We start from the raw sequence: 10,800 nt of genomic DNA on the forward strand, positions 1-10,800 counted from the left end.
TTTTTTTTATAAAATTCAAAATATTTTTTATGGAATGCACTTGTTTGTCTTTTTGTTTTGTATTCAAAATAAAATGGAACTGTTATTTGCGCGTTTTATATTCTATTTTCTTCTTGGGAAAATCACAACGGAAAAGTGCTCTTACGAGCGACGTTGGTTTACGTTTGAGAATCGTCAGGCAAATGACAATTTTAGCGGATGCGTTATTGCTTTTTATAATGCACACTCTCTACACAAAATGTAGTCACCAACAAACAAACACAGCCACACACACATCCATTATACAATACGAACACAGCCGACTAGACGTTAAAACAAAATAAAAGCGTTTAACGGCATATCGCTAGCTAACAAATATTGTTCTGTCCTCCTCTGTCCGAACAAACCCAACCGCTTGTGTTGCTGCTGCTGCTTCGGAGTATCATTGAGATTGGGGGTTTTCACACATGCACGCCAGCGTCTCTCTCTCAGTGTAACTTCTCCCATATCCCCCCTGGCCATAGGGGTATCCACTTCATTTACTGATAAGATTGATAATAATAATAGGTTTTTTAAAAACACTGGCTAACACAAACACTATATGGAATATAGGGCATGAGGGGAAAATTTGGGAAATTTATTTTAACAAATGAGTGCTATTCTGTAAGGTCGTTTTCCGAACGATGAGACTTAAAATGACCTAAGTGAAAAATATAACAAATATAACAAATTCGCCGAGAACAATAGATACCAAAGAACTGTGGTTTGATTAAAAAAAAATATCTTCAGAACAGAGGTTTGTATTTTTTTTTTTTTTTTTGAAAAAACTCCCTGGACTGATATTTGAAATTTTTTCAATAAAAACCAGTAAGGAATGTAGTAATGTTGACTGGGCCGGTTGTATGATACCCTTCACCACTTTGGGTATATTCTACATATGTATCCTTACAGTCGCCTTTTCGAAATTACATTGACATGACATTGAACGAACTTAATCTAAATCCCGATCTAACCCAATTTTCTCGAAACTTAACACACGTGCTAAAGTAGGCACAGATTTCCATCTCAAAGGCACGATAATCCCCATGAACATGCAGAACAACACGTTTGATTTTTTTTCTATAGAAAAAAACACCTCATGAGGTTTGAATTTTTTTCTATAGATAAAAAACACCTCAGAACTGAGGTTTGAAATTTTTTCTATAGATAAAAAACACCTCAGAACTGAGGTTTATTTGTAGAAAAAATCATTAGACCTTAGAACTGATGTTTGATTCTTTTTCTATAAAAAATCATAAAAACTATAGATGCATTTTTGTCTATAGAAAACAAATTCTCTGAATTGAGGTTTTTTGAGGATTTTTTTCTATGATAAAGCCTTTAGGACTGAGGTTAGACTTTTTTATAGAAAAAAAATTTTTATAGAAAAAAAAGATCTCAGGTCTGAATTTTTTATCAGAACTGAGGACTCAGAACTTAATATATTAAAAAAATAAAGTAGCATTTCTCAAAACTGGGGATTGCTTTTTCCTATAGGAACAAATTTCATCAGGACAGATAATTTATCTTTTTGTATAAAGTTCAGAGGATTTTTTCTGTAGAAAACACAATTTTTTCTAGAGAAAAAAGTACTAAGAATTGAGGATTTTTTTGAAAACAATATAGAAAAATTCCTCTGATCTGAGTATTGATTGTTTTTATAAAAAGCCAGTAAGGAAAGTAGTAAAGACGGACTGGGCCGACTATATAATACCCTTCACCACTTTGAGTATATTGTACATATGTGTCCTAACAGACGTCGCCTTTTCGAAGGAACATTGACATGAAATTGAAAGAACTTTATATTAATTTCAATACTTTGTGTCAATCAGCCTAGCTATGGGTCTTTAATGCATCATATATTTACTTCAAATCAGACGAAATTATATATAGGAGCTTTATGTAGATTTGAATAAATTTCAAGAAATCCTGACACACGTAAGGTTATAGTTACTTCATTGTACAAAATTGTGTGCCAATCGGCCAAATCGAAAACATATATAGGGGATTTGGTGCTCCATTAAAATAAAATCGGACGAAAATATATATGGGAGCTATATCTAAATCTGAACCTTTTTTCGCGAAAGTTAACACACATCATTCTAGATTTAATTCAGTACGCTGTGCCAAATTTCGTGCAAAACGAGAGATATATAGGGACTTTTGTGCACCATTTACCTTAAATCGGACGAAAATATATATGAGAGCTATATCTGAACTGATATTTCTCAATTTCAATAGGTTTCGTCCTTTGGCCAAATAAGTGACCTATGCCAAATTTCATCCAATTGGGATCATAAATGCGACGTGTACTTTGTTTATAATTTAACATGGACAGACGGACGGACGGATGCCTAAATCGACTTAGAAAGTGATTCTATGCATATTCTCAAAAGGAACCACGTGTCTATCTCGTTTTCTTTTGCCTGTTGCTAACATATGCACAAAAACATAATACCCTGTACCACAGTGTGGTGAAGGGTTTAAAAATCTCAGAACAAAAAAATAAACAAATATTTTAATTTTTTGTTCTAGAATATAATCTGAAATGAGTATTGGATCTTTTCTATAGAAAAAAATTCTGAAAATTGTTGATTGATTTTTTCTATAGACAAAAAGAATGGCGTTTCTGAGAATTTTCAGTTTGCTCAACTTCAGTTCTCCTTCGTTCGTCCATCAAGACTCTCTAGCTTCTGCTCATCTATAAATCGTAGACCACCAGTCTTCAGTTCCTCAATTATGGCCCCATAAGCTTCTCCATAACGACACCTGTTATTTAGCCTATGAAAACTTCTGCCTTTACATCGACTATTGAAGACTCCCTGCCTTCAGTTCCTCTATAAAGATACACTGGCTTCAGCTCGTCTATAAACACTGACTGTCGACAGCTCTGTAAATACTCTCTGATCTAAATTCGTATAAAATGGCTCCCTTCCTGATTTCGGCTCGTCTAAAAAGACCCACTTCCCTCAGCTTTGAGCTCATTTAGTTCGTCGAAAAATACCATTTCCCTTAAAGGCTCCCATCCTTCACCTCATATGAAAGTAAAACAGCTGTGCCCAAAATAGGTCCCATGGGCTGTCGGTGTGTGTCAAATTTCTCACTAACACAATTATAAAAGAGAAACAAAATTTATTTTATTTCAAATTTCAAATTTTACATTCATTCTGCTTTGAGAAGTCAATGAGGAAGGTTCTGTTGTCGATTTTTCTTTGTGAATTTTTGTGCGTACACTGAACGAAATGAATGGGGATATGAAATATGATTTTTTTTTGCCGAAAATTATTTCGGAAAATGGAATGTTTGGTTTGTCAGCGCACTATGTCGCGATCAAAATTGTATTATCTTAAGAGACATTTTGTGTCTTTTCCGGATATAACAATAATTTGTCTAACAAGGAAAGGAATTCGCTAGATTTAGACCTACTAAAACCTTTTTATGAAAGGTATACTTTAGGTTATGAGGAGGAGAGATATATTGAAAGCTCCAATATCAAATTACTCCAAATAAAAGCTTCCTATGCTGCGGCATTGGCAAAACAATGCCGCCCATTTGTTGACGGCATGTTTTTCAAAGAACTCTGTCTGGAAGTTTTGCATATATTTGGAGAAAAAGCTCAGGAGTGTTCTAATTTATTAAATGACATTCCATTGTCGCGAAATACCGTCAGTCGTAGGACAGAATCTATCAGTGACTTCATCCATACAAATATTAAAAATATAATTTTGAAGTGCAAATATTTTTCTATATGTATAGATGAGACAACCGATATTGGCGACATTTCCCAACTCTTGATATGCGTTAGTGCGGTAGACGAAGATCTGGAATGTTCTGGTGTGATGCCAAATGTCCGAACCTTGACACGGTTGAATTTAATTCGTAGATGCAATTTCGCAACAATAGTCGACATAAATACAACTTATCAAGTAAAGACATTTGTAAGCCACATTTCCCAATATGCCTGATGAGCCGCTTAACCAACGGCGAAACACGTCGCATAGTGGTGGGAATGTAGTATCTCTCTGGCTTTCCTTTTCATTGCAACTCCGATCATGTAGCTCATCTCGAAAGAGAAATTAATAAAAAAAAAGAAGATCTTCTGTGCCACGAAGAAATACTGAGATTAGTATCCCTACACGGCCATGTACGGGGAATTGATGTTTATAATGCTGTTTATGAGGAAGTGCTCGACTTTGCTGATAAATCTAAGTTTGTTTCCGTTTGTTCTGATGGGGCGCATGTAATTCCTTTGCCTGTAATGGTATCCAAATTGATGTTGGTCTATTAACGATTACACGGTCCATTATATTGAATTAAATGCATTTTGTCAATATTTTTTACTTCTTTTTTTAATTTCTTCTCAAATATTTATATTCATTCTTGTTAAAGAGCAATTCCAATAATTGCATTCATGTTAATGAATTTGAAGGTTTATTGGATAAAAGAATCAAACAGAAAAAAATAAAACAATATTTCTCACAGTTTTCTTTGAAATGTGTGTATTTCGAAACAATCACAAACACAAAACTTGAATGTATTAGTGTGGACAGCCCTGAAGTAAAACCAAAAGTGTTTTGAAGTTGTTTTTTGACTTTTTATTTAGATTTTTTTGTTTGTTTTTTAAAGATTTCTTTATATTTTATTTCATTTTATTTTTAGGTTTTTTTATATAAGTATATATTTTTATGTTATTTTCATATTATATTTATTGTTATTTTTATTATTTTCTTTAATATGTATGTAGATTAAGTTTTATTAATATAATTCTGTGTATTTATAAGTTTTTTTTTCTTCTTGTATAATTATTTTATATATATAATATACGTATTTTTTATATAATTGTTGTGTGTGTGTGTGAGAGAGTTTTGGTGTGTGTGTATATATAATATAAATACAATTATGATAAAATTAAATATAAATAATATATATTTTTATTTATTTTGAAAATAAAAATGCATAAATGTTTTGAGGTATTTTCTTAATGTTCTTATTTATAAAAATATTAATATGTATATATATTTTTTTTGTAAAACAAAAAAATTTAGTTGCCAAATGTGAAATTACAAGTCATAAATTTTAATTTTCTCTAAAGTAAATGTAAAATGTTTAAATAGGTTTATTTTATTTATTTTTTTTTTTTACAAAAATAATAAAAAAGAATTAAACCACATGGCCCGACTTTTTCAAGGGTAAGAATATATTGTGTCTGGTAAATTTCTAAATGTTAATTTTTGTTCGCGTTCTACTATCCCCGCCTACATATAAAAACTCACTTTCTTCAGGTTCCCTTCCTGAAGCTCGTCTATAAAATCTCCCTAACTGCAGCTCTTCTATAAATTCTGACTGCAGTCTTGGCTTCAGTCCGTCTATAAAGACTCCCTGTCTTCAGTACTTCGTTAAAGACTATCTAACTTTAGCTCGTCTAAAAACCTCTATCTTCAGCTCGTTTATAAAGACTTACTGAATTCAGCTCTTCTACAAAGACTAATTTCGCCTTCTGGTCACTGACTGTCTACAGATAAAGAAGCTTCACGGACTGCCTTCAAGTCGACTATAAACCCCCGCACCTGGTTTAACTTCAGTTCGTCTTTAAAAGTCTCTCTGACTTTAGCTCGCTTTTAGAATACGATACGATATCTATGTTCGAGCTGACCGATGCGTTATTTCGTAGATATACTTCAAAGGTTTTGACAAAACTTCCATTAGCTTTTCTATAAAAAACTCCTGGGTTCAGCTCCTCTTAAAAAAGTCTGCCTTCAACAGACTCCCTAGCTTCAGCTCGTCTATAAAGACTCCTTACCTTCAACTCGCCTATAAAAAAGTCCCTGGCTTCAGCTTCTATAAACCTTCAGCTCGTCTATAAATACTGCCTACCTTCAACTCGCCTATAAAAACTCCCTACCTTCAGCTCGTCTATAAAAGAGTCCCTGGCTTCAGCTCCTCTCTAAAACTCCCCCTAACTTCAGCTCTCCTTTAAAAGACTATCTGGCTTCAGCTTGTCTCTAAAAACCCCCAGGCTTTAGCTTGTCTCTAAAAGACTCCCGGTTCGTCGTCTGTCGTTTCAGCTCGTCTATAGAAACGCTCTGGCTACAACTCGTCTATAAATAATCCAAAACTTCAGCTCATCTCTAAAAGTTTCCCTGGCTTCAACTAGACTATAAAAAAGCGCGACCTAGCACAAAAAGCGCGATATAAACAGAAAAAAAATAAGTGTTTTGGAAACTTCCATCTCTGTTATGAACACATGTTAATTTTTGTTTCGACCTGGCAACTCCTTCACATAAAAACACATGTTCAAAAAAGACGCATCCGAAATTTTTTAACAATGAAATCATGCATTTCTAATTTTTTCATTGTAAAAAAATGCGGATTCGTCTTTTTTGAACACTTGTTTCTATATGAAGGAGTTGCCAGATCGAAACTAAATTTAACATATGTTCATAACATAGGTTGAAGTTTCCAAAACACTTAACTGTTTTCTGTTTATACCTTGGTTTTTATGCTAGGCTAAGAACTTTCCGAACTGCCCTTGTATAAAGACTTCCTACCTTCACCTTGTTTTTTTTTTCTAATTATTAAAATCTTAATTCATTCCTTGACTATAGGGCCCATGTGTTTCTAAGTTTTAAACATATTTAAAAATTAAATATTTAAAAAAAATAAATATTTAAAATTTAGATTGCTATGCCTTGGTTTCAACTGGCCTAATTTATGTTTATTCTTTTATTTTTTGTTATTATTATTTTAATATTTATATATGTATATGTATTTATTTAAATATATGTATATGTAATGCATATATTTGTTATTAAAGTTTATTTTATGTTAATTTTCATATATATTAAAGTTATTTATAAATAAAGCAAAACATTTCAATGCTCGGGGTTTTTTTCATTTTTATTTCTTGGGGAATAAAAACTTTTTCAAAAAACAGCATTTTTTTTAAACAATTAAACTACTAATACTTTTCAATTTTTATATGCTTAAGATTTGTTGTTATTTTTTCTTTGTAAATATAGATTTTGTTTTTGTCAATATTTGTATAGTTTTAAATGTTAAAAGTGCTTTTAAGTTTACAAAGTTATTTCTTTTAATTAATTTTGTTATTTTTTATTTTATTTTATTTAGATCTAAAATGAAATATATAGATTTTCTGTGTTTAAAAATATATTTATAATTTTTTATTTGTTTTTTTTTCTGCTAACAACTACTATTTGCAAAATCATGTACAATATATATTTATGTATGGGTTTTATGTTTTAATTTTTAAAAATTGAAAAGAAAATAAAAAATAAAAATATTTATATTGTGAAAATCATTGTTTGAACTGTCGGAAATTTAATCAAGAGACCCGGTCCATAATATGAAAACAATCATAGAAATAAAGTTCCATTCAAAATGCACGCTACAATGTTAGACCTTTAATAGATTTTAGAATATACTACGAACCACATTTAGTTTTAAAAGACATCCATCTAATCGACTTGAAGTGTCTTCAGCTTGTCTATAAGAGACTCTTGTGCTTCAACTGGTCTGTAAAATACTCCCAAACTTCAGCTCGTCCCCCCCGTATTTAGCTAGTCCTAAAAGACCCCCTGACTACAGTTTGTCCCTTAAAAGTCTCTCAACTTCAACTTCAACTCGTCTACTATTAAAAACTCTCTGGATACAGCTGGTCTATAAAATACTCCAAGACTTTAGCTCCTCTCTAAAAGACTCCCTGTCATAAGCTCGGCTCTAAAACACTTCTAAAACACTATAGACAAGCTATAAAACACTTCCTCGTCTGTAAATTACTTCAGTTCGTCTGCAAATGACTCGCTTGCTTTAGCTCGTCTATAAAAAACTCCTTGGCTACAGCTCCTATATAAAATACTCCAAGACTTCAGCTCGGAAGACTAAAAGACTCTGCCTTCAGCTCGTCTATAAAAGCTCCTGCCTTGAACTCATATATACAGACTCACTGCCTTGAAGTCATATATATATAAAGACACAGTGTCTTCAGCTCTTTTATAGAGACTCCCTGTCTTCAGCTCGTCTATAAAAGACTCCCTGTCTTCAGCTCGTCTATAAAAGACTCAATGTCTTCAGCTCGTCTACAAAAACTTCTTGGCTACAGCTCGTCTATAAAATACTCCAAGACTTCTGCTCGTCTCTTCCTAGCTTCGGCTGGTCTGTAAAAGACTCCCTTGATTCAGTTCGTCTCTAAAAGACAACCTGACTTCAGCTAGTCTCCAAAAGAATTCCTCGATTCAGTTCGTCTCTAAAAGACAACCTGGCTTCAGCTAGTTTCTTCCTAGCTTCGGTTAGTCTTCTGTAAAATACTTCCTGGCTTTAGTTTGTCTCTAAAAGGCATCATGACCTCAGCTAGTCTCTAAAATAATTTATAGAATAAGTTCGTCTCTAAAAGACAACCTGGCTTTAGTTCCTCTGTAAAAAACTCCCTAACTACAGCTAGCCTATAAAATACTCCAAGACTTCAGCTCGTCTCTAAATGATACCTGGAGTCCCAACTTCGGCTCGTCTGTAAAAGACTTCCTTGCTTCAGTTCGTCTCTAAAAGACAACCTGACTTCAGCTAGTCTCTAAAAGAATTCCTGGATTCAGTTCGTCTCTAAAAGACAACCTGGCTTCAGCTAGTTTGTTCCTAGCTTCGGCTCGTCTGTAAAAGACTTCCTTGCTTCAGTTCGTCTCAATAAGACTTCCTGATTCGTATCTAAAAGACAACCTGACTTCAGTTCGTCTATAAAAGACACGTCGTTCGTCTATTAAGACTGTCTGCGTTTCGTCTCGCCTATTAAAGACAACCGAGCGAGCTGAGTTACTGGTTCTTCTTAGAAAGTATCAAGTGATACTTCATATAATTCATGACCTGTAGGTGAATTGCAGGTTGCGGCGAACGATTAAAATACGCTTTTTCTCACGAATGCTCACGCGAAAATTCTATTGTTTCCAATTCATCGCAAATGATAAAGTTACAATGATCTTTCGCGAGCATTCATTTGAAGAACTCAAAAAACAAATATTCGCGAATGATCGCGAGCGCCGTTAAAAACAACAACAAACAAAAATATCATAAAAAGTAAACACACACAGCTAACGCATGTGTGTGTAGGAGAAAGTGAAAGAAAAACTAGTGAGTTTATGAACGTTTGTTATTATTGTTGCTGTTTTGATCATTTGCCATAATTCGCGAGCATTCGCGAATGTTCGGTTTCATTCGTGAACGAATGACAGAAAGATTTGCAATCACCAAAACAAAACGAACGATTGTTGTTGTGCGCTCTCACTCGTCTGTGTGTGCGAACAAATGAGCCCAATGGAAAATAACGTATTTTAAATCATTCGCGAGTGAATTCTTTGATATCATGCAATAACTTTAAACCCACTTATCTGATATATATAAGTGGGTTTAAAATTATTACTTGATATCAGAGAATAGACCGAAGAGAGAAATAAAAATATTGAAAAAACATATTTTTTAATAAAAAAAAAAACAAATTTTAAAACAAATATTTGATTTATCAACGACAATTGAAGTTCAATACTTATTGGCAAATTTCTAAACAAAAAATATTTTTGAATTCAATTTTTTTTGTTGGGTCACAATAACATTATTTATTATTTAAAAGAACACTTTGCGTTTTTTGTCCGATGCACTTAAGACGTTATACTACTATACATGTTTGGTTTTAAATGTCTTTAGTAAGTTTTTTTTTAGATTTTTATTTATTTTTTTTTTCGAGTTCTTCTCAACTACCTTGTTTGGAAAATAATAATAAAGTTTTGCTATATAGAAATACTGCATACTTATTTTTTAGTATATATATATAAATATGAATAGAATATTTGGTTTTTTTCGTTTCGTTTGCTAAACATATGTAGCTAAATCTGTATTTTATTACTGTTAGTATTTTTATTATGTATGTATTTATAATTAATATTTATATATATTTTGTGTAAATATATTTTCTTATTAGAAAAAAAAATAAAAATAAATGTAAACTGAAATTATAATAATAAAATTGTATCAAGAGGTTTTTAGTGTAGGTTTGAAACATATGTCTGATGTATTGAAGTAAACAAGAATCTACATATCTTTTCATGAAATTAATTATTATATTCCTTTACATAAAATTAATTAGTAACACAAGGTAATAATTTAATAGGGACATGAATTTGAAATACAATTTTTGAGAATTCTTAAGAGACATATCTAAAGACTCCCTGAAATGCAAAACAAGGATTCTTTACAAAAAGAAACTGGTACAACAATTCAGATCCTAACATATTTTTCCTATCGAGTCCCTAGAAAAACGAAAAAAATAATTTTATTTAAAAAAATAATTCAAAATAAATTTAAAATAATAAACTCGATTATCAAGAAATTTTTTCTGTTTATATTAATTACTATAATTATATTTATATATGTGTAAGTATATTATTACTATATGAATATTTTTTATTTTTGTTGAAAATGAGGTAAAAATGTTATTTCGTTATTATCATTATAGTTATGTATGTGTGTGTGTGTTCAATATTCAATAATAAAAACTCATATATAACTGCAATTTATTTATATTTTATTTATTTATTTAAAAAATGGATGTCTGTGCGTATGGATGATTTTGAATTATTATTTTTTCTTGCTACTACATTTTAATTTGCAATTTTTGTTTGTTTTTTTTCAATACTATTTTCATTCTATATATAATATATTCAATATTTTTTCTTTTAAAATCACTACTATTGTTTTGTTGTTTCAAAGACGCAATATGTTTGT

The sequence above is a fragment of the Musca vetustissima genome, unplaced genomic scaffold (assembly GCF_032173495.1).
Source record: "Musca vetustissima isolate MV318-11 ecotype Yass unplaced genomic scaffold, APGP_CSIRO_Mvet_v1 utg24930, whole genome shotgun sequence".
In the NCBI taxonomy this organism is placed as follows: Eukaryota; Metazoa; Arthropoda; class Insecta; order Diptera; family Muscidae; genus Musca; species Musca vetustissima.